General features: G+C 36.5%; 1 protein-coding gene across 4 annotated transcripts in view; it reads right to left on the bottom strand.

Moving 5' to 3' along the window:
* Nucleotides 1–26,347, bottom strand: part of ZFAND6 (zinc finger AN1-type containing 6) — a 78,325-nt gene extending 51,978 nt beyond the window's left edge. For 2 of the 4 annotated variants that reach the window (XM_060095373.1, XM_060095371.1), the window contains exon 1: nt 26,187–26,347. The gene's annotated coding sequence lies outside the window, so the exon portion shown is untranslated. Of the gene's footprint in view, nt 1–16,204; nt 16,279–26,186 lie in introns of those variants that run through there. The other 2 variants (XM_060095370.1, XM_060095372.1) reach the window with 2 other exon arrangements.
* Nucleotides 26,348–26,548: the final 201 nt, after the last annotated feature.

Below are 26,548 nucleotides of genomic sequence, written 5' to 3' on the forward strand. Positions count from 1 at the left end.
AAGATGAATGAATCCTGAAGACATCATGCTAAGTGAAATGAGCCAGACACAAAAGGATAAATGCTGTTTAATTCCACTTAAAGGAAAAAGGAAAAAAAGGGGGGGAAAAAGAAGAAAAAAGAAAAGAAAAAATGGACCAAGCTAATTATAGATATGGAAGGGAAAAAAGAGAAAAGGATGAAGCTAATCATAGATGGATATACCTCAAAAACATCCTAGGTGAAAGAAGCCAAACTCAAAAAGACCATGTATTTTATGATTCCCATTTATATGAAATGCTGAGAAAGAGCAAATCTACAGAGATAGAGAAGCAGACTATTGGTTGGATACCCAGGACTGGGGATGGAAATGAATCCTGTTTAAAAACAAACTCAAGGGGTCTTTTTGGAGTGATGGAAATGTTCCAAAACTGCAGTGTGGTAGTAATTACACAACACTGTAAATTTATTAAAAATTATTGAACACTTATTAAATGGGTGAATTTTATGGAAATTACACCTCAATAAAGAAGAAAATTTTACTCACCAAATTGGCAATCACTCAAAAATGAACATACCTACTGGTTTATTATGCAGTTAAACTAGCTTTTATTGGGTTGGCCAAAACGTTCATTCGGTTTTTTCTGTAAGATGGCTCTAGTAGCACTTAGTTGTCCTTAACTTATTCGAAACAATTTTGTTAGATTTTATGTGACAGCTGTCATATCAGCATGCATTAAGAAAACTTACCAAAATTGGTGAATTTTTGTGTAAACATTTTTGGCATACGCTTTATTATTTCAAGAAAGGTAAAAATGCAACTGAATTGCCAAAAAAGATTTGTGCAGTGTCTGGAGAAGGTGCTTTAACTGATCTAATGTGTCAAAAGTGGTTTGTGAAGTTTTGTGCTGGAGACTTCTCGCTGGACAATGCTCCACGGTCGGATAGACCAGTTGAAGTTGATAGTGATCAAATCAAGACATTAATTGAGAACAATAAACGTTATACCACGCAGGACCATAGCCAACATACTCAAAATATCCAAATCAAGCGTTGAAAATCATTTGCACCAGCTTGGTTATGTTGATTGCTTTGATGTTTGAGTTCCACATTAAGTTAAGCAAAAAAACCTTCTTGACCATATTTCTGCATGCAATTCTCTACTTAAATGTAATGAAAACGTTCTGTTTTTAAATTGTGACAGGCGAAGAAAAGTGGATACTGTACAATAAGGTGGAATGGAAGAGATCGTGGGACAAGTGAAATGAACCACCACCAACCACACCAAAGGCCGGTCTTCATCCAAAGAAGGTGATGTTGTGTATATGGTGGGATTGGAAAGGAGTCCTCTATTATGAGCTCCTTCTGGAAAACCAAACGATTAATTCCAACAAGTACTGCTCCCAATTAGACCAACTGAAAGCGGCACTCAACAAAAAGTGTCCAGAACTAGTCAACAAAAACCGTATAATCTTCCATCAAGATAACCCAAGACTGCATGTTTCTCTGATGACCAGGCAAAAACTGTTACAGCTTGGCTGGTAAGTTCTGATTCATCTGCCATATTCATCAGACATTGCACCTTCAGATTTCCATTTATTTAGGTCTTTACAAAATTCTCTTAATGGAAAAATTTCGATTTCCTGGAAGACTGTAAAGGGCACCTGAAACAGTTGTTTGCTCAAAAAGATAAAAAGTTTTGGGAAGATGGAATTATGAAGTTGCCTGAAAAACAGCAGAAGGCAGTGGAACAAAAGGGTAAATATGTTGTTCAATGAGGTTCTTGGTGAAAATGAAAAATGTGTCTTTTATTTTTACTTAAAAACCGAAAGCACTCTTTGGCCAACCCAATACATACTTTCTTGGTGAGAATATAAAGTAGTACAACTTTTCCCCAGAACAACTTAAAAATGCATGTACACTTTGACCGAAGATTCCACTTCTATGAATTTATCCTAAGGACATACTCATGGCGGCACGGTTTCTCAGAGTAAAAAAACTTACTCCCTAAGCAAAAAGGATAGAGGGTTGGTTAAACTATGTTACTTCATACAACAGAACACTATGGAGCCATTGACAATGATGTCATCACTTAAGAGATTTATGTAAGCATCTTTAGTGCAGGGGCTGTTTCCTTTAATGTTGTATCTTTAGCAACTGGCACACTGCCTAGCACAGAGCAGGCATTAATATGCTTTGAGTGAATAAAGAATAATTACATGGAAAGATTTCACAATAAACCCTAAAATTACACACACATAAAACATCTGGGTGTTTTAAACAGTATTTGCGTTACGACTCCTCATTCCAAAAACTTTAAAACATATGTGTAGAGAAAAAAAGATATAGGCAAAATATCCATTTTCATCTCTAGATGGCTAGATTATGAGCGATTGTTTTTTTTTCTCTATTTACTAAATTTTTAGTAATTATCATGTATTATACTCAGAAAAAAATTTCTGGGGTAGAATTGTTTCAAGCAGCGATAAGGTCTCAGGCTTGGTCTTTGGAATAGATTGCTAAAGCTCTGTGGAGACAGAAGTCAGGAAGTTTATAAAAATTTATTTATTAAAAGTTTATTGATTCAATAAATATTAAGTGAGTACATTTATGCACCAGCCACTGTTGTAGGCACTGAGGATAAAAGAATACATTAAAAAAACCAAAATCCCTGAATTCATAGAAGTGGAAAGTCACTTGGATGGCTAAACAGGAGAAAAAAGATCTTAAACCAGGTGCCAAAATCCTCAATAAACATGAAGATGATATAGATAAGATAATGGACAGAAAAAGCAGTCATATTAGAAGGATCACAGGATTTCTGCTTGGAAGAGCAATGGTTTGACAAAGGGAGTTAGAAAACACAGACCTCACTCCCCTTTTAACAAGAATCAACAGCCACTGCTTGAGAAGACCACAGGAAAGTGGCGGTCTTTGGGAAAGCTTCAGTTAGGGCAGGTGACAAAGGAATATTCTGTGAAGAGTTAAGTATCTGAAGCAACTAAGATGTCTTTCAGTAGGGAAATGGATTAATACACTGTGGTACAACCACACAATGGAATATTATTCAGTGCCAAAAAGAAATAAGATAGCAAGCCATGAAAAGACATGAAGGAAGCTTAAACGCGTATTACTAAGAGAAAAAGTCAAACTGAAAATGCTACATATGGTGTGCTTCCAACTATATGACATCCTAAAAAAGGTAAAACTTTGGAGACAGTAAAAAGATCAGTGTTGTCAGGGGCAGAGGAGGAGAGGGAAGGGTTAAACAAGAGGAATATAAAGGATTTTTAGGGCAGTGAAAAAACTCTTATGATACAATAATGATGCATACATCTCCTTGTATGTCTGCCCAAATCTACAGAATATATAACACCACGAGTGAACTCTAAGGTAAACTATGGGCTTCGGGTGATAATGATGTGTCAGTGCAGGTTCATCATTTTTAACAAATGTACCATTCCAGTGAGGAATGTTGATAATGGGGTAGGGTATGCATGTGTGGGGACACAGGTGATACACAGGAAATTTCTGTACCTTCCTCTTAATTTTGCTGTGAACCTAAAACTGCTCTTAAATATTAAAACTAAAAAAAGGTTAAACTGTCTGATACAGTGTTCAGTATGTGTGTTGTAATTATTAAATTAATCCTCTTTAACATTGTTGTCACCAATTCTCTGCATAGAAGCTTTTGATAGTTCACCACTGCTCATAGTCGCGTCATTCTCACATCCAGAGTGTATTTTCCATTCCTCTTCATCACCTGAAGAATCCCATGAGGTTGGAGCTTCCTGGGCAAGTGGAAAATTACACAGAACCTGCTGAACCAGGAAAATGTGGATGGGAGCATGTCCCGCTATTACTCTTTCTGCTTTACCATTTTGGGGTGGTCCCTTTCCAGGTGAACAGAATTAAAGCTTTTGCTCTATACCCAAAATAAAATAAAATTAATTTAAAAGTTGGTAGCAGCACTGCATCACCTGGGCAGACTAAAACATATATAACCTCAAAACAATCATTTTTTAAACGCATTTATTGGAGTATAGTTGCTTTACGGTGTTGTTAGTTTCCGCTGTACAACAAAATGAATCAGCTATATGCATATGTGTATCTCCATATCCCTCCCTCTAGCGTCTCCCTCCCACCCTCCCTATCCCACCCCTCTAGGTGGTCATAAAGCACCGAGCTGATCTTCCTGTGCCATGCAGCTGCTTCCCACTAGCTAGCTATTTTACATTTGGTAGTGTATACAGGTCAGTGCTACTCTCTCACTTTCCCCCTCCCCGTGTCCTGAAGTCCATTCTCTACGTCTGTGTCTTTATTCCTGTCCTGCCCCTAGGTTCATCAGAGCCATTTTTCTTTTTTTATATTCCACATATTTATGTTCGCATATGGTATTCATTTTTCTCTTTCTGACTTACTTCACTCTGTATGACAGACTGTAGCTCCATCCACCTCACTAAAAATAACTCAATTTTGTTTCTTTTTATGGCTGAATAATATTCCATTGTATATATGTGCCACATCTTCCTTATCCATTCAACTGTCAATGGACACTTAGGTTGCTTCCTTGTCCTGGCTATTGTAAATAGTGTTGCACTGAACACTGTGGTACATGACTCTTTTTGAATTATGGTTTTCTCAGGGTATATGTCCAGTAGTGGAATTGCTGGGTCATATGGTAGTTCTATATTTAGTTTTCTAAGGAAACTCCATACTGTTCTCCATAGTGCCTGTACCACTTTACAACAGTGCAAGAGGCTTCCCTTTTCTCCACACCCTCTCCAGCATTTATTGTTTGTAGAGTTTTTGATGATGGGCATTCTGACTGGTGTGAGGTGATACCTCATTGCAGTTTTAATTTGCATTTCTCTAATGATTAGCGATGTTGAGTCCTTTCATGTGTGTGTTGGCAATCTGTAAATCTTCTTTGGAGAAATGTCTGTTTAGGTCTTCAGCCCATTTTTGGATTGAGTTGTCTGTCTTTCTGATATTGAGCTGCATGAGCGGCTTGTATATTTTGGAGATAATCTTTTGTCAGTTGCTTTGTATGCAAATATTTTCTCCCATTCTGAGGGTTGTCTTTTTGTCTTTTTTATCGTTTCCTTGGCTGTGCAAAAGCTTTTAACTTTCATTAGGTCACATTTGTTTATTTTTGTTTTCATTTCCCTTTCTCTAGGAGGTGGGTCAAAAAGGATCTTGCTGTGATTTATGTCAGCGTGCTCTGCCTATGTTTTCCTCTAAGAGTTTTAGAGTGTCTGGCCTTACATTTAGGTCTTTAACCCATTTTGAGTTTATTTTTGTGTATGATGTTAGGAAGTGTTCTAGCTTCATTCTTTTATATGTAGCTGTCCAATTTTCCCAGCACCACTTATTGAAGAGGCTATCTTTTCTCCATTGTATACTCTTGCCTCCTTGATCAAAGATAAGGTGACCATCTGTGTGTGGGTTTATGTCTGGGCTTTCTATCCTGTTCCATTGATCTATATTTCTGCTTTTGTGCCAGTACCATACTGTCTTAATTACTGTAGCTTTGTAGTATAGTCTGAAGTCTGGGAGCCTGATTCCTCCAGCTCAGTTTTTCTTTCTCGAGATTGTGTCGGCTATTCGGGGTCTTTTGTGTTTCATACAAGTTGTGCAATTTTTTGTTCTAGTTCTGTGAAAAATGCCACTGGTAGTTTGATAGGGATTGCACTGAATCTGGGTAGTATAGTCATCTTCACAATGTTGATTCTTCCAATCCAACAACATAGTATATCTATATATCTCTCCATCATTGAACAACATCTGTTTGTATCATCTTTAATTTCTTTCATCAGCGTCTTACAGTATTCTGCATAAAGGTCTTTTTTCTCCTTAGGTAGGTTTATTCCTAGGTATTTTATTCTTTTTGTTGCAATGGTAAATGGGAGTGTTTCCTTGATTTCACTTTCAGATTTTTCATCATTAGTGTATAGGAATGCCAGAGAATTCTGTGCATTAATTTTGTATCCTACCACTCTACCAAATTCATTGATAAGCTCTAGTAGTTTTCTGGTAGCATCTTTAGGATTCTCTACGTATAGCAGCATGTCATCTGCAAACAGTGACAGTTTTACTTCTTCTTTTCCAAATTGGATTCCTTATTTCTTTTTCTTCTCTGACTGCTGTGGCTAAAACTTCCAAAACTATGTTGAATAACAGTGGTGAGAGTGGGCAACCTTGTCTTGTTCCTGATCTTAGAGGAAATGATTTCAGTTTTTCACCATTGAGAATGATGTTGTCTGTGGGCTTGTCATATATGGCCTTTATTATGTTGAGGAAGGTTCCCACTATTCCTACTTTCTGAAGAGTTTTTATCATAAATGGGTGTTGAATTTTGTCAAAAGCTTTCTCTGCATCTATTAAGATGATCATATGGTTTTTATCCTTCAATTTGTTAATATGGTGTATCACGTTGATTGATTTGCATATATTGAAGAATCCTTGCATTCCTGGGATACACCCCACCTGATAATGGTGTATGATCCTTTTAATGTGCTGTTGGATTCTGTTTGCTAGTATTTTGTTGAGGATTTTTTCACCTATGTTCATCAGAGATACTGGCCTGTAGTTTTCTTTTTTTGTGACATCTTTGTCTGGTTTTGGTATCAGGGTGATGGTGGCCTCATAGAATGAGTTTGGGAGTGTTCCTCCCTCTGCTATATTTTGGAAGAGTTTGAGAAGGATAGGTGTTAGCTCTTCTCTAAATGTTTGATAGAATTCGCCTGTGAAGCCATCTGGTCCTGGGCTTTTGTTGGAAGATTTTTAATCACAGTTTCAATTTCAGTGCTTGTGATTGGTCTGTTTATAGCTTCTATTTCTTCCTGGTTCCATCTCGGAAGGTTGTGCTTTTCTAAGAATTTGTCCATTTCTTCCAGGTTGTCCATTTTATTGGCATAGAGTTGCTGGTAGTAATCTCTCATGATCCTTTGTATTTCTGCAGTGTCGGTTGTTACTTTTCATTTCTAATTCTGTTGATTTCAGGCTTTTTTTCTTGATGAGTCTGGCTAATGATTTACCAATTTTGTTTATCTTCTCAAAGAATCAGCTTTTAGTTTTATCGTTCTTTGCTACTGTTTCTGTCATTTCTTTTTCATTTATTTCTGATCTGATCTTTATAATTTCTTTCCTTCCACTAAGTTTGGGGTTATTTTTTTGTTCTTCTTCCTCTAATTGCTTTAAGTGTAAAGTTAGGTTGTTTGAGATGTTTCTTGTTTCTTGAGGTAGGACTGTATAGCTATGAACATCCCTCTTAGAACTGCTTTTGCTACATCCCATAGGTTTTGGGTCGTCGTGTTTTCATTGTATTTGTTTCTAGGTATTTTTTGATTTCCTCTTTGATTTCTTCAGTGAGCTCTTGGTTATTTAGTAGCATATTGTTTAGCCTCCATGTGTCTGTATTTTTTATAGTTCTTTTCTTGTAACTGATTATCTAGTCTCACAGCATTGTGGTCGGAAAAGATACTTGATATGATTTCAGTTTTCTTAAACTTACCAAGGCTTGATTTGTGACCCAAGATATGGGTCTCTATCCTGGAGAATGTTCTATGAACACTTGAGAAGAAAGTGTATTCTGCTTTTGGGTGGAATGTCCTAAAAACATCAATTAAGTCTATCTGGTCTATTGTGTCATTTAAATCTCGTGTTTTCTTATTTATATTCTGTCTGGATGATCTGTTTATTGGTATAAGTGGGGTGTTAAAGTCCCCTACTATTATTGTGTTACTGTCAATTTCTCCTTTTTTGGCTGTTAGCATTTGCCTTATGTATTGAGGTGCTTCTGTGTTGGGGGCAGAAATATTTATAATTGTTATGTTTTCTTCTTGGATTGATCCCTTAATCATTATGTACTGTCCTACCTTATATGTTGTAATAGTCCTTATTTTAAAGTTTATTATATCTGATATGAGTATTGCTACTCCAGCTTTCTTGTGATTTCCATTTGCATGGAAATTTCTATCCCCTTTCAGTCTGTATGTGTCCCTAGGTCTGAAGTGGGTTTCTTTCTTCTTTTTTTTTTTTTTATGTTGAGCCTTCTTTTTAATTTTTATTTATTTTTTTATTTTTGGCTGTGTTGGGTCTTCGTTTCTGTGCGAGGGCTTTCTCTAGTTGTGGCAAGCAGGGGCCACTCTTCATCGCGGTACGCGGGCCTCTCACTGTTGTGGCCTCTCTTGTTGCGGAGCACAGGCTCCAGACGTGCAGGCTCAGTAGTTGTGGCTCACGGGCCTAGTTGCTCCACGGCACATGGGATCTTCCCAGACCAGGGCTCGAACCCGTGTCCCCTGCATTAGCAGGCAGATTCTCAACCACTGCACCACCAGGGAAGCCCTGAAGTGGGTTTCTTGTAGACAGCATATAAGGGTCTTGTTTTTGTATCCATTCAGCCAGTCTGTCTTTTGGTTGGAGCATTTAATACATTTACATTTACATTCAAGGTGATTATCGATATGTATGCTCCTATTACCATTTTCTTAACTGATTTGGGTTTGTGTTTGTGGGTCTTTTTCTTCTCGTGTTTCCTGCTTAGAGAAGTTCCTTTAGGATTTGTTGTAAAGCTGGTATGGTGGTGCTGAATTCTCTTAGCTTTTGCTTGTCTGTAAAGCTTCTGATTACTCTGTCGAATCAGAATGAGATCCTTGCTGGGTAGAGTAATCTTGGTTGTAGGTTTTCCCCTTTCATCACTTTAAATATGTCCTGCCATTCCCTTCCGGCTTTCAGAGTTTCTGCTGAAAAATCAGCTGTCAACCTTATGGGGATTCCCTTGTATGTTATTTGTTCCTTTTCCCTTGCTTTCAGTATTTTTTCTTTGTTTTTAATTTTTGATATTTTAATATGTGTCTCGGCGTGTTTCTCTTTGGGTTTATCCTGTATGGTACTCTCTGTGCTTCCTGGACTTGACTATTTCCTTTCCCATATTAGGGAAGTTTTTGACTATAATCTCTTAAAATATTTTCTCAGACCCTCTGTTTTTCTCTTCTTGTTCTGGGACCCCTATAATTTGAATGTTGGTGCATTTAATGTAGTCCCAGGGGTCTTTGAGACTGTCCTCAATTCTTTTCATTCATTTTTCTTTATTCTGCTCCCTGGCAGTTATTTCCACCATTTTATCTTCCAGCTCACTTATCCAGTCTTTTGCCTCAGTTATTCTGTTATTGATTCCTTCTAGAGTATTTTTAATTTCAGTAATTGTGTTGCTCATCACTGTTTGTTTGCTCTTTAGTTCTCCCAGATCCTTGTTAAATGTTTCTTGTATTTTCTCCATTCTGATTATGAGATTTTGGATCATTTTTACTATCATTACTCTGAATTCTTTTTCAGGTTGGTTGCCTGTTTATTCATTTATTTGGTCTTGTAGGTTTTTACCTTGTTCCATTGTGTGTAACAATTTTTTTTGTCATTTCTTTTTCTTTTTCTTTTCTTTTTTTAAATAGGTGGTGCTGTATTCCTGTCTCATTGGTTGTTTGGCCTGAGATGTCCAGCACAGGAGTTTGCAGACAGTTGGATATAGCTGCGTCTTGGTGCTGAGATGAGGACCTCTGGGAGGCCTCACTCCAACTGATATTCCCTGGGGTCTGAGGTTCTCTGTTAGTCCAGCCGTTTGGACTTGGAGCTCCCACCACAGGAGCTCGGGCTCAACCTGCGGCCTGGGAACCAAGATCCCGCAAGCCGGTCACTGGGGGTTCCTCCCGTCCCCTTAGGTGCCCATGGTTCCCCACCGGTGCCTGGTAGGTGCTCTAGTTGTGAGGAGACACAAATTCTGCATCCTCCTAGTATGCCATCTTGACTCTGTCTCCTACAGCAATCATTTTTAACAAACCACAATTTGGCTCTCAGTAATATACAATACTGACTTATAAGATAGGAATACTTCAGAGAAGGACCAGTCTTTTAGCACTTTGTAAACTCACCTGACTAGTCAACTGGGTTTGACAACCAACTAGCCTCTATGCATACAGCTCACCAAGAACTGGCTTACTGAAACAATTATTTTAAGCAATTAATGAGACCTTTTCAGTATAGGTTTCCACTTTAATCTGCCAAGACTTATTTTTCCTACTAAAAGTGAATGTATTTTATACAGTTCTATAGCTATCAAGATTTGCTTCTCATTCAGAAGGGGTACATTATATATTTTAAGTAATTATCTAAACATTTAAGAGAAATAACTGTGTATTCTTATTTATCAAAGCTAAGTAATACATTATTTTCAAATTTCTTCTGTTTTATTATTATTATTATACGAATGTATTATAACATTTAACATCTATTAAATGAGCTGTTAGTTGACGATTTTATTATTTTAAAAAAAGCAAAAGATTACTCTGGATAGTAAAATATACGAAATTAAAACTTGAAAGTAGTATGGTATTTTCCACTTCTAAAATATTTTAATGGTAAAAACAAAAACTTCTGCTTTTATAATGGGCAACCATGGATTTTTATTAAAAATTTATATTTACATTAATTCCCAACTATAGTTAAGAAATCAAACCCTTCAAAGAGACTAATATTTACCTATATTTACAAAAGTCTATCTACTTGCTCTTTTTCTTTTAACACCAAGTTTCTTTAAAGGCTATAGATTTAAAAGGTTCTTGGGGTTTTTGGTCCAGGGGAGGTCCTTTTGCCTTAAAATATGTTGGAGGGAGACGGTGGAGAGAGAGAGAGAGAGGAAAGAAATAAAATACTTGAAATGAAAATGATTCCAAGTCAACTATTTCTCAGTTTATCTCAATTTTCTTTCTAGGCAAGATTCGCTGCAATATTTAACTTTTTTGATGATATACTTGATATATAAACAAATATATGGAGCCTACTTCCCTACCTATAAGTTACTCAGTACCTCATATGACTTGTGTTCACAGGTAGATTCTTTATACACCTGGATGAAAAAATGAACACAACGTCCTGGCTAACAGCTATTTAAGGAGGTCATTAGCATTTCAAATAGCTCAGATAAAGTGCTTTCACACTTTCTCTAATCTTCCTCTTACACAACTAGGTCTCAAGCTTTTATTAAATGTGAGGAGTTCAACAGCTTTGACATTCAAAACTAACCCCATATGGAAAACTATTTTTATTTTTCCTATGTCTCATTCTTTTATCTTCTTACATTCTAGGGATGCTAAAATGTCACATCTTTTTGGAGTGTTCCAAAAAATTGTCAGAAATTCTTCTTTGAAAATGTTTGTTTTCCTTACAGCACCTTTAGGCTCAGGCAACAAGTTGTTTTTTAGGTCGCACTGAGCATGTTTTTTAGGTCGCACTGAGATCGAACCTGTGTCCCCCTGCAGTGGAAGCGCAGAGCCCTAACCACTGGATGGCCAGGGAAGTCCCTCAGGCAACAAGTTTTGAGTATGTCTTAGAAGAAGGGACTGCAAATAGTTCAGAATGGTGTGGGGAAAAAAGAAGATGGAAAAGTAAGTAGGGGTTAGCTTAGGAAGGCACATGGCTGGGTGGTTAAAAGGACTTTGATGTGGCAAACTTCAGTTCAAAGTATGCTAGCCACTCACCAGCTACGGCAACCCTGGATAAATCAGCAAGCATTTCTAAATCATCTCACTTGTATTTTTAATTAATTTTTATTGGAGTATAGTTGCTTTACAATGTTGTATTAGTTTCTATGTAACAGCAAAGTGAATCAGCTATACATATACATATACCTCCTCTTTTTTAGAGTTCCTTCACATTTAGGTCACCACAGAGCACTGAGTTCCCTGTGCTATACAGTAGGTTCTCATTAAATCATCTCACTTGTTAAATGAAGGTAACAATACTTCCCCTCTTAAGATTGTTTGGTGATTACCTCAGAGAATGCTTAGCACAGAATTAGCTGGTAGTTAGGAAAGTTCAAAGGGCAATAAGAAATCACTAAAGAATTTTAAGCAGAGAGACAGATGTGAATGCATAGTGAAGAATGTATTGCAGAGAGCCAAAACTGGAAGTGAAGATCAGTCAGGATGCTGTTTTAGTAATCTGAGAAACCATAGCATGATGTGTGCTAAGATGGTGAAGAAAAAGAAGGATGGATCCTAGAGTTACTATGGGTTTAAAATCAATAGGAAGTTGTGGCTAACTGGGGATGAAGAAAAGGAAGAATCAGAATGACACCTGGGTTCTGGCATGGATAGTAATACCCACTTATTGTGAGAGGAGGGAAAAATGGGCTTGAGGGATACTGCTGGGGAGGACAAAATAAGCAGATAAGTTTAGCTTTGTTGAGTTTAACACAGGTATGGAAGAAACATTCATGAGCTGGGTGAACAGGGGTCTCAAGTGCAAACAAAAAAACTATTCATGATACCAATCTCAGAATTGTTAATATATACAGGATGTTAACTAAAGATATGGGACTGGAGATTACCCAAAAAGTATACAGAGAGAAGAGTGTTAAGGTCAGAATCCTACAAAATTCCAATACTTAATGGTTGTAAAGAGGAAACATTTGCAAGGACAGAGATCACAAACAGAAGGAAGCCCAGGCATATCATTAAACTTATGGGAGGAGTTTCAAGAAGTAAAGAGTAGTCAGTAGTGCTAAATTTTGCTAAGAAATCAAGTACTGACCAAAAAACAAAACAAACAAACAAAAAAACATGGGAGTAGGGGAAGTACCCAAGATGCTTATTTGGGGAGGGATAAAAAAGGTATATAGAGATAGATGGATCTGTTCCCTTCTACCATAACATTACTAGCCACAATAATGTTTTGAGTTCTTTTTTTTCCCTAATGACATACAAATGCAGAAAATCAGATTCAGCCAAACAGGTTAATATACACATCAGTTAATAAATAAGCATTCCTAAGTTATTTAAAAACAAAAACAACAAAACCCTCCTAAAACATTTACCTACTTTTATAAAGAAGCCATACAGGAAAAACATTGCAAAACTGTAAAGTCCCCCTATTACACAGAACAAAGAGACCTTGTAATTACTAAGCCACGGTTTCTAGGTTCTTTCAAGTTTTACCAACTTGCTGCCCCTTAACCTTTTTTCTTATGTCATTAAGAAAATGAAAAATCACCGTATTCCCCTTGAATGGAGATGAACAATAGAGACTTTGAATGCATTTAATATTCCCCCTCTAGATCACTTTTTTCCTCCATTCTAAAAGAATAAAATAGAGCTATCACTATTGTTATCTTGCATCAATATTAGGTCATTTAGAGATTCTTCTCCCTCTAGAGAACTGGCTTCTACACTCTGAATGAAACTAGTGTACTAAAAAGGATACTCCCTAGTTCTGCAACCAGAGACCAGTACAGTAGAGAAACAATTAAAGATTATCTGTTCTCAAGGTTCTAATGTTACCGGAGTACTAGAGGAGTAGGTAAACCTTTATGTTGGGTAACCATCAAAATGTAATCTACAGCCAAATTTGAATGACTTTCACTAAAATTGTTATATTTACAAGTACCTTCATCTCTATCTGGCAGCAATAAGATGAATCTCTTAAGAAGAAAATTAAATACATCTTCTCAAATTCAGAACAAAGGAAATATGATATAAATATTTAAGCACCAACATAAATTTTAAATATTCAGGTGAAACTCAAACAATTGTTCTACTCATGAATAAAGTATTTAGATTATCTGTATAAAGTTCTGAAACATCTAGCAAATTTAAATGCAGAGAAAATGTATTTTGCAACAATTATTTCATTAATTAAAAGTGATGAGTTTTAAGTTTTTTCTCTTCCATTCCAAATGTTAAGAAAACCAAAGTATCTGGAAAAATCAAACTCTTAAGCCATGAAAAACAAAATAGGCATTAAAAGAAAAAAAAATCCCCCTGAAACAAACACAGTGACCAACATACCAACGTTAGCTCTGAAAATTAGAGATACTAAATTTATCAGCAAAAATTTACAGAAAATAAATTACTTAAACTGCAAAATGAGCTAGACTATTTAATTCAAGATTATACATACATGCTCAACTACTGGTTCCATCAGTGAGTTAGAGCTTAACCCACGACTGAACACTGGCTCCCATTTATAAATTAAAATTAGAATTTTTAAATGTCTTACAGGATTTTGCTTTAAAACAACTTTTTAAGTTTATTCTGGTGCATTAGTTAACAAGTTCCTATCCTGAACAGTTACAGCCTATTCTATTTAACAAACTAGCTGGCAAGAGTATATACATAATGCAGAAGTTATTGTCAAACAGAGAATGCTCTTACAGACAAACGGAAACAACACAGGACTAGTAACACACTACGTGTGTGTAGTCATTTTACCTTCTATTGAAAGCCTGTGAAATACTGGAAAGGTGTAATATATCATTTTAAAACCTAGATCTATACATACTAATTGTTTCTGTATTGTACTTAAAATATCAGAAATGTGTTATTCATACCTGTTCAGAGTTAAGTCAAATACTACCGCCCCCTCTCAAAAAAATGTTTCTGATGTACTTTCTTAAAAGAAAATACTTCTTCTGGTATGTGTTTACCAAAGAAACATGTACTGAGGAAAGCTGGCGGGAACAACAATGCCAATGTAAAACATTAAGCGCTCTACTTAAATGAAGCAATACATACAGTATTAACCAACAAAGATATAATTGCTCACTTAAGTGGGTAAAAATTCTCCCAATTTCCTTCAGCTAATCTTAATGTCCAGAAAATGAATTTAGATCCATCTACATCTTGGAAAATGGAATTTAAAATAGGCTATTCGTTTAGGCAAAAACTAATCAACAAGTCAGAGAGCTTCAGAGGCACACTTTAATGAGAACACTTAAGGGGCTACCCATTACAGAAATTTTGAAGCACATTCTTCTGGTGGCAATATAAATTGGAATAACCTTTTTGAAAGGCAATTTGGCTACTGAAGTGTTTATATCCTTTGATCTAGGTAAGCCCACTCCAGGGGATTTTTCCAAAAGAAATAAAGAAGAAAGTATTCTAAAATTTACACAAAGAGGTTTGTTCAATGCAATACCGTTTAAAATGGTGAAAAATTAGGAACGAACAATCTAAACGTAAAACAGGTAAAAGACTAGGTAAATTAAGGTCCCATTAACCTAAGAGAATTATATAGCAAATGAAATGAAAACAATTTTTAAAATACATGATATAGTTTAATGAAAAAATGTAAAACTGCCTTTATTTACAATGAGGGGGAAAATATAAGAATATGGTAAGGTGCAGAATAGAAGAGGGGGAAAAAATAAGACCACCCCACAATGATCTTCTTGTGGATATCTGGGTGACTTTTCTTGATTTTATTATTACTATAGTATTGCTTATGCAATAGACAGAGCAGAAAAGCATTAATTTAAAAACTTTTGCATGATCTGGAAGAAGCAGCATAGCAAATACAAGTATACTGATTATTCAAATTATTCTATACCTTAATTTCTATGCGATCAAAGAGCAACAATATAAAGACAAGAGCCTCTAAAGGAAACTTCTGGTACTGAAACATACTACAATTATTTCATAAGTAAGAAATGTCAATAGATTCATAGATACTTTTTTTTAAGTTTTGGTAGTCTACTTATACCTCTGAAAAATAGAAATCCATCCATTTCCTGTTTCAAAAGGGTGTCAATTACTTTACGTCCACCTTTGAAAGAAATGAAGTTTGAAGGAAGGAGAAAGTTTTTACCTTGTTCTATATAAAATGAATCCATGATCTTTTAAAAAACAAAACTAAAATTATAAGCATATTAAAAATGCCAACAATATTGCTAGATTTAAAGTATACTGAAGTTTTTAAAAAGGGGAGGTATGCTGGGGGATAAAAAAAAAATTAAACAGCTGGCATTTCAATTCTTTAAAAGGGACCAACTTAACCCTACCACATATATCTGTCTTTTAGCAACTTAATAACATCTTAAGTTCAAGGAAAATGACATATCAAATAGACCTCCTCAAGATGTCATTTACAAAAACTGACAAATGACTCCTCAAACATCCAATCCAAGAGAATAGCCTGTTACTGGAGATGATTTTTATTCAAGTATTTTTTAATGACACTTAAATTCTGAACTAAAAGTAATGATAAAGTCAAGTTTGATTCTCTAACACCTATTTCCTGTCCAAACAGCCCTTTTGTTCTGCTTCCCTGCTTAATTTTAATGTTCAGTTTGCATCAGAAAATAGCAACAATGACAAAACCTAACATACACAGAAGCATAAAGGAGCAAAAGTGTAAAATAAAGGATCATTAAAAGATTAGAACAAAAATCCTACCAACAAAACCTCCACAATTTTCTGTTTGCTTCACCTCAGATTAACTTCACTTGAAGCTGTACTCCAAAGCAACCAAACCTGAATACCAAGCTCCACCTTCTCCAATTTTAGTGGCTGAAGAGTAAAATCTCCTCCCTGTTAGTGAAACTGATAATTGTGATTGGATACGGCTAATATCCATTATTTTAAAGAACTTTTCCTTGCTAGCAGGTTAGGTAAACACTCTAAAACCCCCTGGATAAGCTGGTTTCTTAAAGGAACAGTAGGTAATGTTTCAGTTTTCCCATCACATACTATTTGCTTACTCTTTTGTCTAGGTAAAAAATAAATAAACCAGGTAACAGAAATGAAAATCTCACAGAAGCAGCATTAATTTGCAGTTCAGCAAACAACTGTTTAAAATACAATGCTTTTAAGCTAAATCATTTGATATTTTTTACAGAGCCTGAAGGTGAAGTTATGCTTTATAAAGACTCCTTTTTCAGTACAGTTCACATTTTGTATGAAAATTTTAAAACGGCAACAGAAAATCCATTGCAAAATTTTGCTAATAAGAACGAAACAGTCTTTTCTCTAAGACTTAAACATGAAACCACATCTTAAGTGAAAATACATAGCACTAAAACACTGAATGCAAAAATTTCATTTCTAAGCTATCAAATTCACTGATACTTATGTTCTCAGTATCACAAGAATAGAATGAAATTTTCAGTGACATCAGACTGATAATTCTATTTGAAACTGAAGAAAAATGAGGCAGAAACATTATTTCTACATTACCACATTTACAGGTCTGACGTTGCGAGTTTTTGCAAGGATAATGCTTATCCACTGCAAACGGATATCTATAAAAGGAGAAGGCAACTTGTTCTAATGAACATGTTCAGATATAAAGTTTGAGATGGTTTAAGTTGTTTTTTTTAAAAATCATTATTATTTTTTTAAGAGATGGGTAGACACTATTTTGCACCCTACTTAAGGGTGGCATGGAAACCCTAAGGTACAGCTGAAGGGTATACATATGCCTCTTAAAATAGTAAGTTACGTTAAATGTTATTTTTACTACAGAGATTCTGATTTTTCAACAAAAAAGACCTACAGTCACTTTATACATTACTAAATTTGCTGTATTTTATTATGTTTATTTTAATTAGAACTGTATGTTTTTAGGAGCTTGACCCATTAACTACTACTCTGACATTAATCATTATCTGATTGAATGACATTTAAATATTAACCTCTACCAAAAATTGATTTATAAAAACAGATTCAAAATTATAGCAAATTAGCGTAGCTCCTTCTTAAAATATATTCAGTAAGTTTATATAATTTTTAATTTGACTTTAGTTTTCTAAGTTAAAAACCTTTCAAGCATTTTTCCTCAAAGAAAATTCATACATTAGAACAACATAAAGCCAACAAACTTGTTTTGAATACAAAGAGAAGCCTTTGTAAGAAACTGAAAATTCACATAATTGCAACTAGACATGAATATGGAGTAATACCCTGCAGAAGCCCAAACAGCTGCATAATCTATTATGCCTTTTAAGTGGACAAATTGAAAGAGCCAATTCACAGAGGTCTAGTCCCAAAATCCTTTGCAAGGATTCATGGCTGTGAATGCCCAGTACTTCACGAGTCAAGTTCAGGTTTTCTTCCCACTGTGTGAACACTTGCAAAAGGACACTGGAAGCAGAAGAGGTACAGGAACAAACAATAGAAAAAATACATAATTTGAGTTACAGCATAGAACTTGAGTTAATCATAAAACAAGTTTTAGATGGCCAAAATTTTACAGGGTTATAGAAAAAAAGATGGCAAATATTTTAATCTTAAAATGTGCCAAGCATAAAATTAGTAGACAGTTATGGGAACCAAATGAACCTTTGTTCTAACACCAATTTTTCACATCGAAGTTAATTATCTGTGTAAAACAAACGCATAGAACATACACTAATTTAACACCAAAACCACTCTCAATCTATAACCAACAGAAAAGAGAAATATAGACTTAGCTATTCCAGATTGTTCAAAGATCTCCAGGACCTACTTGAAAGAACTTCAAGTTGATAAATATCATTTTAGGTGGCTTACAGGTTAAAATTAAGGATAGCTTATTCCTCTTCTAAATCCATAGTAGAAGAAAACAACAGCAAAAAAATAAACGAAAAGAAAGCATTACCACAACTGAGATTATTTGAAAACAATATTGCTTCATAGGAACAGGGAGGCTGCAAAAGCTTCAAGGCTCCCAGATTGCATGTGACAATACCACTTTTTGAACATCAAGTATTCAAAGGACGTATTGTATATTCTTTGTGGGAGTTCAGAGGTTTTCCCAAACCTATCAACTGAAAACAATTTAGAAGAGCACAAGCCACTGAACAACTTGGTCTCATTTCACTTTTGATTAAAAAGACCCTATACAAAGAATCAATACCTAGACTATTAGGAACAACTTTTGGTACATACAGAGCAGGGCGAAAACTTCCATAGAATTTTTAAGCACCGAGAATAGCTCAAACTATTCTTCCTACAACAGAAATTAATCCTTGGCAGTAGTATCCCTGGGTGCTATATAAATATAATTACAGGTATAATATAAAATATAAATACAGGTAGTTAAGGCAGTAGTAGGTGAAAGGACCACCCTGACATTAGCAAAAACATGACTAGGGTCACTAAGGATAAAGTCTGAAAAACACCAACTAACGGAGGAAAAAAAAAATTAAGAAATATTTCCCTGACAGATACATGGTGTCTACAGAAGTGAGGTATGTATTTGAGTTTGCAACTCCTGATGACTATCTACTAACTCGTTAAGGGAAAAAAATACAAGGTGAGAATGGGGAGAGAGGGAAGGCGGTGATGGCCCATTCAGCAAAATACTAAACACAAAGGAAACATTAAGAAAATAAACAGATTAGAAAGCATAAACCAAGTTGATAGAAGAGATGTCTTTCTATAAGACAGTAAATTGCTTTAAATCTAAAGGAATAAACAAGGTCACCAATAAATGTAAATTAAAAAGGAATAGAGATCATAATATTGAGACCGAAGTATAAGTAAAGGAAAAAGCATTCATAATCCTCAATTATTTAGATTTAATAGTCATAAATTTTCATGTGCCAAATAACACACAATAGATCATCTAAGTAAACTGCTAGATATAGAAAAATGAAAGAAAACAGATTGGCAGACTTTAAATTTCCCTTTCTTTAGCAGCCTAAGCCAGGGAAAGAAAAACAGAAAAACCCAAAAAACCCAAAAGATGAATGATGCATAGCAATTATTTCATAAGGATAATTTTTATATAGCTATCAAAAGAAAAGCTTCTTTTCTCAAGTCACAGGAAAACATTTTTAATTTTAGTCATGAAGAAAACCAACAATTTTAAAAAGCACAAGTTGAATAGGGAGCATTCTCTACCTACTGAAAAGTTTATTCATTCATCGAACTTTCTTAACACCTACTATATGCTGGGCACCACTGGCTGCTGTGGATGCCATGGTGAACTGTCCCTCCACTGTAGAAACTTACAGTCTAGAGTTAGACCAGTGCTGTCCAGCAAAAAAACAATGCGAGCCACCTACTATTTTCCATTTTCTAGTGGCCACGCTAAAACATTTCAATAAAGTTAAATTAAATGTAGTATGTTATTTAATGCAAAACATGTAAAAGCATTTTTAAAAGTAATGAAGCATTACTTCAATATGTAATCAATATTTTAAAAAGTGAGCTCTTTCCCCTTTTTTGTGCTAGAAATCAAGTTCTTATTTCATACTTACAGCACATCTCAATTCAGACTTGCCATATTTCAATAGCCAGATGTGGCTACTTAAACTTAAATAAAATACCGTAGCTATTAGCCACAAGATTATTTATAAATTAAGATAAATTTTCATCGTTGTACAAGACTCTTTATCCCTGCTGTCCATTATAATAGCCACTAGTCACATGTGGTTACTGAGCATCTGAAATGTGACTAGTAAGCCTGTGGATATGAATTTTTTTTATATTATTTAATTTTAGTTAATAATAAATAGCCACAAATGGCTAGTAACTACCAGATTGAAAAGCAGTTTTAGAAGAAAAAGATGCTAAAACAAAGCAAATGTGTCCAATGTGAAAATAGTAAATACAGCCAACAGAAGAACTTAACCTCTTTTGCCAGCATTAAGGATTAATTCATCAAGGAAATCACAATTAAGCAAACGGGGACAGCATATGCAAAGATCCTGAATGGGAAAAAAGTGAAAATACAGTAGAAATATTGAAGGAAAGTATCAAGGAGCAAAACAAAGTTACTTGGAGGCGACTGATTTGGATCATGGAATATAAATAGGATAGGAAGGTGGCGGCGAAGTGGAAGCAGCCTTACCACTTGGCAATAATAAGTCTTGCAATAAAGTCTGTCCCACTCTTCTTCACTCAGTAAACTCCAGTCATTCCAATCTCGGTCAAATCCTAAATCAAGCCAGGTACTTTTCGTCCCCTTTGTGCTAGCAGTTCCCTTTACTTGGGAAACTTCCCCCAGCATTTTCCTGATCTTAGAACTCAGAATCACAGTTCCAAATTTTCTGTACAGGACAAGCGCTAAGGCAGTAATCCAACTGGAAGATACGGGGTGGAGGGGGTAGGGTGGGGTTTGAAGCTGTCTGCAAGGCAATTTTTACAAAAAATTTTTACAGAAAAAGTTCAGTGTGTCATTATTTTTTTAATGTTCTGACAGACTGGGGAAGCTAAGAAAACTCCTCAAACACACTTTAGTATCACCACTAACTTTAAACATTATATTCTCAGGACATCCAACTAGCACCTTCTAATCTCTATCAGCACACCCTATTTCTTTCCTTCCCAGCACTTGTAAAAATCTGAAAACTGTTTACTCATTGGTTTGTTAATAGCCTAGCTTTTCCAACAGACTGTTAACTCCATGAGAGCAAAGACCCTGTATCATTTTCATCATTGTATCCTCAGCACTTAGCACAATGTCCAACTAGCATGGAGCAATGGTTTAATGAATGAAAACTGCAACTGCAGGGATTTTAATAAAAATATTACTTGTCAAATTTTAAGGAACAGAACTATAACTAGGTTCAAAGGAAAACTTAATGGCATTAAAATTTTTTTTCATTACACAACATAAAACATTAAGTGTAGAAATAACACAATATTTTTTTAATTTAAAAATTCAAATCCAAAAACCTAAAGAATCAACTAAAGAGACCCTAAAGAATCAACTAAAAAACTCGAGGACTAACAAAGCAACCACCAAAAATTTGGGGGGAAAGGGGGATGGTAAGACTTAACAACAACAAAATAAAAACACATTATTACTCCCAGTTACTAAAACCATGTGCACTGATTTATATTGAATAAAAGCTAAAAAGAATAAAAGGTAAAAAGAACCAAACATATATGTATTTAGTATATGACAAAAGCAGCTTTATTTGAAGACAAAAAAAAAGTTTTCTTTAATGGGGCTGAAATAACTGATTGACTATTAAGGAAAAATAAGGACAATTATTTCACTTCACATGTTATGTCAAAATAAATCCTGGATGAACAGAAAACAGACGGATGTGAAAAATGAAACCACAAAAGAACTAGAAGAAAACAGTTATCTGGGTAGGAGAATTCATTAAATATGAAAGTAGAAGCTAAATATAAAAAGAAAGTATTAACCTAAACTTCCTAAAAGGTAAAAACTCTTCTACATTATTAAAAAAAATATATCGTAAGCAAATGAAAGGCTAATGAAGAGCCAGGGAAAATGTTTGTAGTATGTGTCAAAGGGTGGCTATCCTAAATATATAAAAGGCTAAAAAGGGTATCGCAAACATAAAACACCACCCCAAATGAGCCAAAGACAAACTAGATGTCCAACACCTATATCTCTACTCATTATCATAATTTCTAAGAAATAAATAATAAATCTTATGGAAAGGAAAAGAAGGAAAGAAAATACTATTTCTTGGTAAAGATATGGAGGAAATGTGTATTCTCTCATATTTTCAGTCAAACTTTACACAGGTTTGGTCAACTATACTATAACGTTAGTCAAACTTTTAAGACAAGATTTGTCAGTATTTATGAAAAGATAAAAAATGTTCATATCTTTTAAGCAATTTTAAGACAGGCTGAATCCTAAAGGAATGAGAAATACATAGTAAGATTTAGCTCTTAAGATGTTCTTCACATTATAATAGTGAAAATGGGATAAAGTAACACGCTATACACAACAGGTGACTAGTTAAATTACAGTACTTTCATAAGATGAAATGGTATGCACCTTTTAAAAATTATATTTTTAATATATGGGGACCTAATGATTAACATGAGGAAATCCTGTGCCCCCCAGCAGTTTACAGTCAAGCAGGGGATACAGACAATAACCAAATAAATCATTTCAGATGTCAGGTTCTAAAAGGAAACGAAGAAGGGTAACAGAGTCATCAGGGAAAGTGGTCTGAGAAGGCATCTCAAAAGGAGTGACTTTTGAGCAAAACACGACTGAGCGTTCCAGGCAGAAGGAACAACAATTTTAAGAGAACTAAGCTTGGCATGCTCATGAGCCCCCCAAAAGACCAGTATTACTGGGGGTACATGAGTCGGGGAGAGTGGCAGGAGATAAGTGTATGAAGCTGGCAGGCCTGATAGTCTCGAGCAGCACCGTCCAATCTGTAGCCACAAGCAAGGCCAGCCTAAAAAGTACCTGAAGTGGAAAAGACACAACGAATTGCGAAGACAGTCTGAAAAAAGGTAAGTAAAATACCCCATTAATAATTTCTTATACTGATTACTTGTTGAATCATAATATTTTCCGGTTAAAAAATATTTCACCTGTTTCTCTCCCTTTTTCTTATAAATGTGGCTATCAGAAAATTTTAAATTTCTTATGTGACTCGCATTTGTAACTCCTACTATATTTCCATTGGACATTGCTGGTCCAGGGTATAAAAAAGTTTGAATTTATTTTGTGTACTGAAAAGTTGTGGAGGGTTTTGAGTCTGGGAATAACATAATCTAATTTATACATTTTAGTGATTGTTCTGCACAGGAAAAGCAAGTAGACTGTAGGGGAGAGAATGTTGAAGCAAAGGTACCAGTTAGGTGACTACTACCACCATCTTTTGTACAACAAAGATGTTGAGACGGATCGTATTTGGGATAAGTTTGAAGATAGAAGCAGTCTAGTATTGTTTACAATTCAACATTTAGTTGTTTAGGATATGAAGAATACACAAAAACAGAAAGACTGGGGGTATATCTGCCAAAATGTTAATGATTATTTATTCTTTGTAACTTTTCTGAAAGTTTGAAAAAAAATGCCCTTATAATCAAATACAAAAGTGAGTTGTTGTTTTTTTTTAACACGATAAAATAGCCCTATCAAAACAAAGCATCCTGACATTTGTCTGCAGGCTGCATACACTGTTTAAAACACACACACACCCCATCTCACATGCCTTTAAATAAAAAACAGCTTATTCAAAGATATACATAAGCTCATATTACTTACACACACACCGTTATCAGGAAGTTAATACTGCTCCCTAATTTGTCTTTGCATTGCTGTTTGCATGCTAAATAAAAGCACTCCCAAATCTGAGGCAAAGGAAATAAAAAGTACTTAAATGTGTGGTTAACATATCCTGGTAAATACTCACCACACACCCTTTTCCAAAAATGTTCCCAAGGACACACTCAATGTAATTCCAGAGAATAACACTTTGGCCCTAATCCTTTTCCTTAAAGGCTCTGCCATTCGATATGTGCTCCCCTTAACTAAAGTCTGCATAACTGAAAGGATAAACTTAGGACAGGTTTCTTTTACATGAGTATACTAAGGCACAAGAGAAGTTTTAAGTAACTTGCCAGAGACTACAAAGGGGAAAGGAGGAACACAGAGTGATTTATTTTATACCCAATCAAGTGTTTTTCCTACTATGTTTACATTTTGCACTGAAAAAGGAGGTATCAAATAGTGCCAGACTTCTTACCACGGGATTTCCAAGGAAAAGATTCATTGTATACAGACTAACAGGAATCCTGGTTTCTCATGCAAATGTTCAAAAACTATGAACCAACCACTACGGATATGAATCTTCCATTAAAACATAAAAGAGAATCCTAAAGTTTTTCATTTGTTTTATTTCTAGTATTTCAATCTCTTCTACTCCTGACAACCTAAAACTTCCCAATGAAATCTACATTCACTCTAAAGAAACTCTGGCACTTGTGCACCAGGAGCCAGGAAACAAGAAATGTTCATGAAGCACAGCTGTTGACAGCAAAACAAAATCAAAAACATAATCTGAAGGCCCATGAGTTACAGAAGATTAACACAATATCGTACAGCAATGAAAGGACTGAACTACAGTCGCATACCACTTTTATAAAGCTCAAAAGAAAAGCAAACTAAACACACTGAGCACACAAACGTTATGTGATGAAACTTTCTAAAAAATGAAACAGAATGGTAAACAAAATCCACTAGACTGAAATGATTACCTCAGTAAGGAGAGAAAGAGGTATAACACAGGTAAGAAACTCATAAACATATGCAGGTTTTGGTAATGTTCCAGTTATTGGTTTGGGGGTGCAAATCGTGGAGTTTTAATATATTTTATCTCTTTATACCGCATTGTGTGTATTCATACTTTTGTGGTATCAAATATACTTTGAATACTTGGCTTTTCAAAAAAGGGCTTTATGGAGGTATGACATACAATAAACTGCACATACTTTAAAGTGTAAAATGTGATCTGTTGTGATAATTTCACAGGAAATTATCACTACAATCAAGATAATAATCCAACAACCCCTAAATACTCCTCCTGTACACCTTTGCGATCCCTGTCTCATTAAATGTGTTTTAAAACGTTAAAGAAAAAAAAGTCAAGAGACAACCTGTTTGGGAATTTTGCAGAAAGAGAACATTTTCCCCTGAAGCCCTAGACTAAGGGAAACTTGGCAAGTGTCCTAAAATCGGCAATATAAATATTACATAACTAACCTTAAAAGTGTACGGGATTTTACATTAGAAAGTCACATTCCGAATTTGATCTGCAAGAGGACTACTCTTTCTCGGAGCATTAAACCATTAAAAACTAACCAGTTTTTACCGCCAAACAACTTTAAACATAAATGGTCCGTGTGTAACCCTAAGCCCTTAACTTCTTCACAATGTTGAACGACCTTCTAGCTGTGAAGATAAATCATCAGAGCACCTTAATCGTGTGGTTTAGCACAAGCTTTCAACGTAAAGTTAAAATTATTTCAAACACAATATTCTGCTGTACCTGTTTACGTAGCTAGACGGCAACTTGAAAATACTACTTGAGAGGAAAATTCAGAAATCCTGAGTCCACCAAAGAGAAACAGAGCAAAAAGAGACCGACCCCAATTCCCTTTTCTAGTCCGACTTGCTAGACTTTCCCCCTCGCCGGCTTTTGAAAACACGGCAGGTGAAAAACATTCCAAAAAGGACTCAGGCTCGGAGCCGCGGGGCGGGGAACTTGACCGGGGTTGGTGACAGGGACGCGCCCGAGGGTGCCCGGGGTCCCTCCGACCCCTCACCCGCCAACTGCTTGGCACCGGGTGCGAGCGGCGAGCGCAGCGGCCCCCGAGGCCCGCACGGAGTAGGAATCCGACCTCTGCGCGCCAGCCCCCGCCCCCGGCGGGAAGCCCCGGACCGCGAGCGCCGGGCGCGCGCCCGAGGGGGCCCATTGCGCCCCGGCCCCTGCCCCCGGGGCCGGGAATCCCCTCGCGCCTCAGCAAACGCCCGGCCCGGGCCCGCGAGCGAGCGGCCGGCCTACCACCTGCTGCGCCCGCCGGCCGCCCTCCGCTTCCGGCTCCCCCGGGCCGGGAAGAGCCGGGGGAGGGCCTCGCCTCAGCCTCAGCCGAGTGGGGGAAGGGAGTGAGAGGGGGAGGGGTGGCGCCGGGCCGCCAGGGCCCTGTGGGCCGCGGTCCTCACCTGGCGGCGGCTCTCTCCGCCTGACGCGCTGCCCGCCGCCGCCGATCGCCGCCGGTGAATGGGGACAGGTGAGGCCACAGAAGCCCTGCTCACCCCGGCCCGGCCGCCGCCACCAGCCCCTCCGCCTGCTGTTTATTAAACTTTTCTGTTTGGTTGTTCGGTCTGTGACGCGGCCGCGGGGGAGAGCTCCGGGATTGGCCGGCTCCTACCGCTGACGCGGCACCCCCCGCCCGCAGCCTAATTATCACCGGCCGGGGCGGAGCCGCAGGCCGGAGCCGGTGGTGAGGGGTGGGGCCAGGGCTCGGAGCGCGCAGCGATTGGCTAGAGCCCAGAGAAGAGGCGGGGCGGAGCGAGGGGAGACG

This window comes from Mesoplodon densirostris, chromosome 4, assembly GCF_025265405.1.
Source record: "Mesoplodon densirostris isolate mMesDen1 chromosome 4, mMesDen1 primary haplotype, whole genome shotgun sequence".
Taxonomy (NCBI): Eukaryota; Metazoa; Chordata; class Mammalia; order Artiodactyla; family Ziphiidae; genus Mesoplodon; species Mesoplodon densirostris.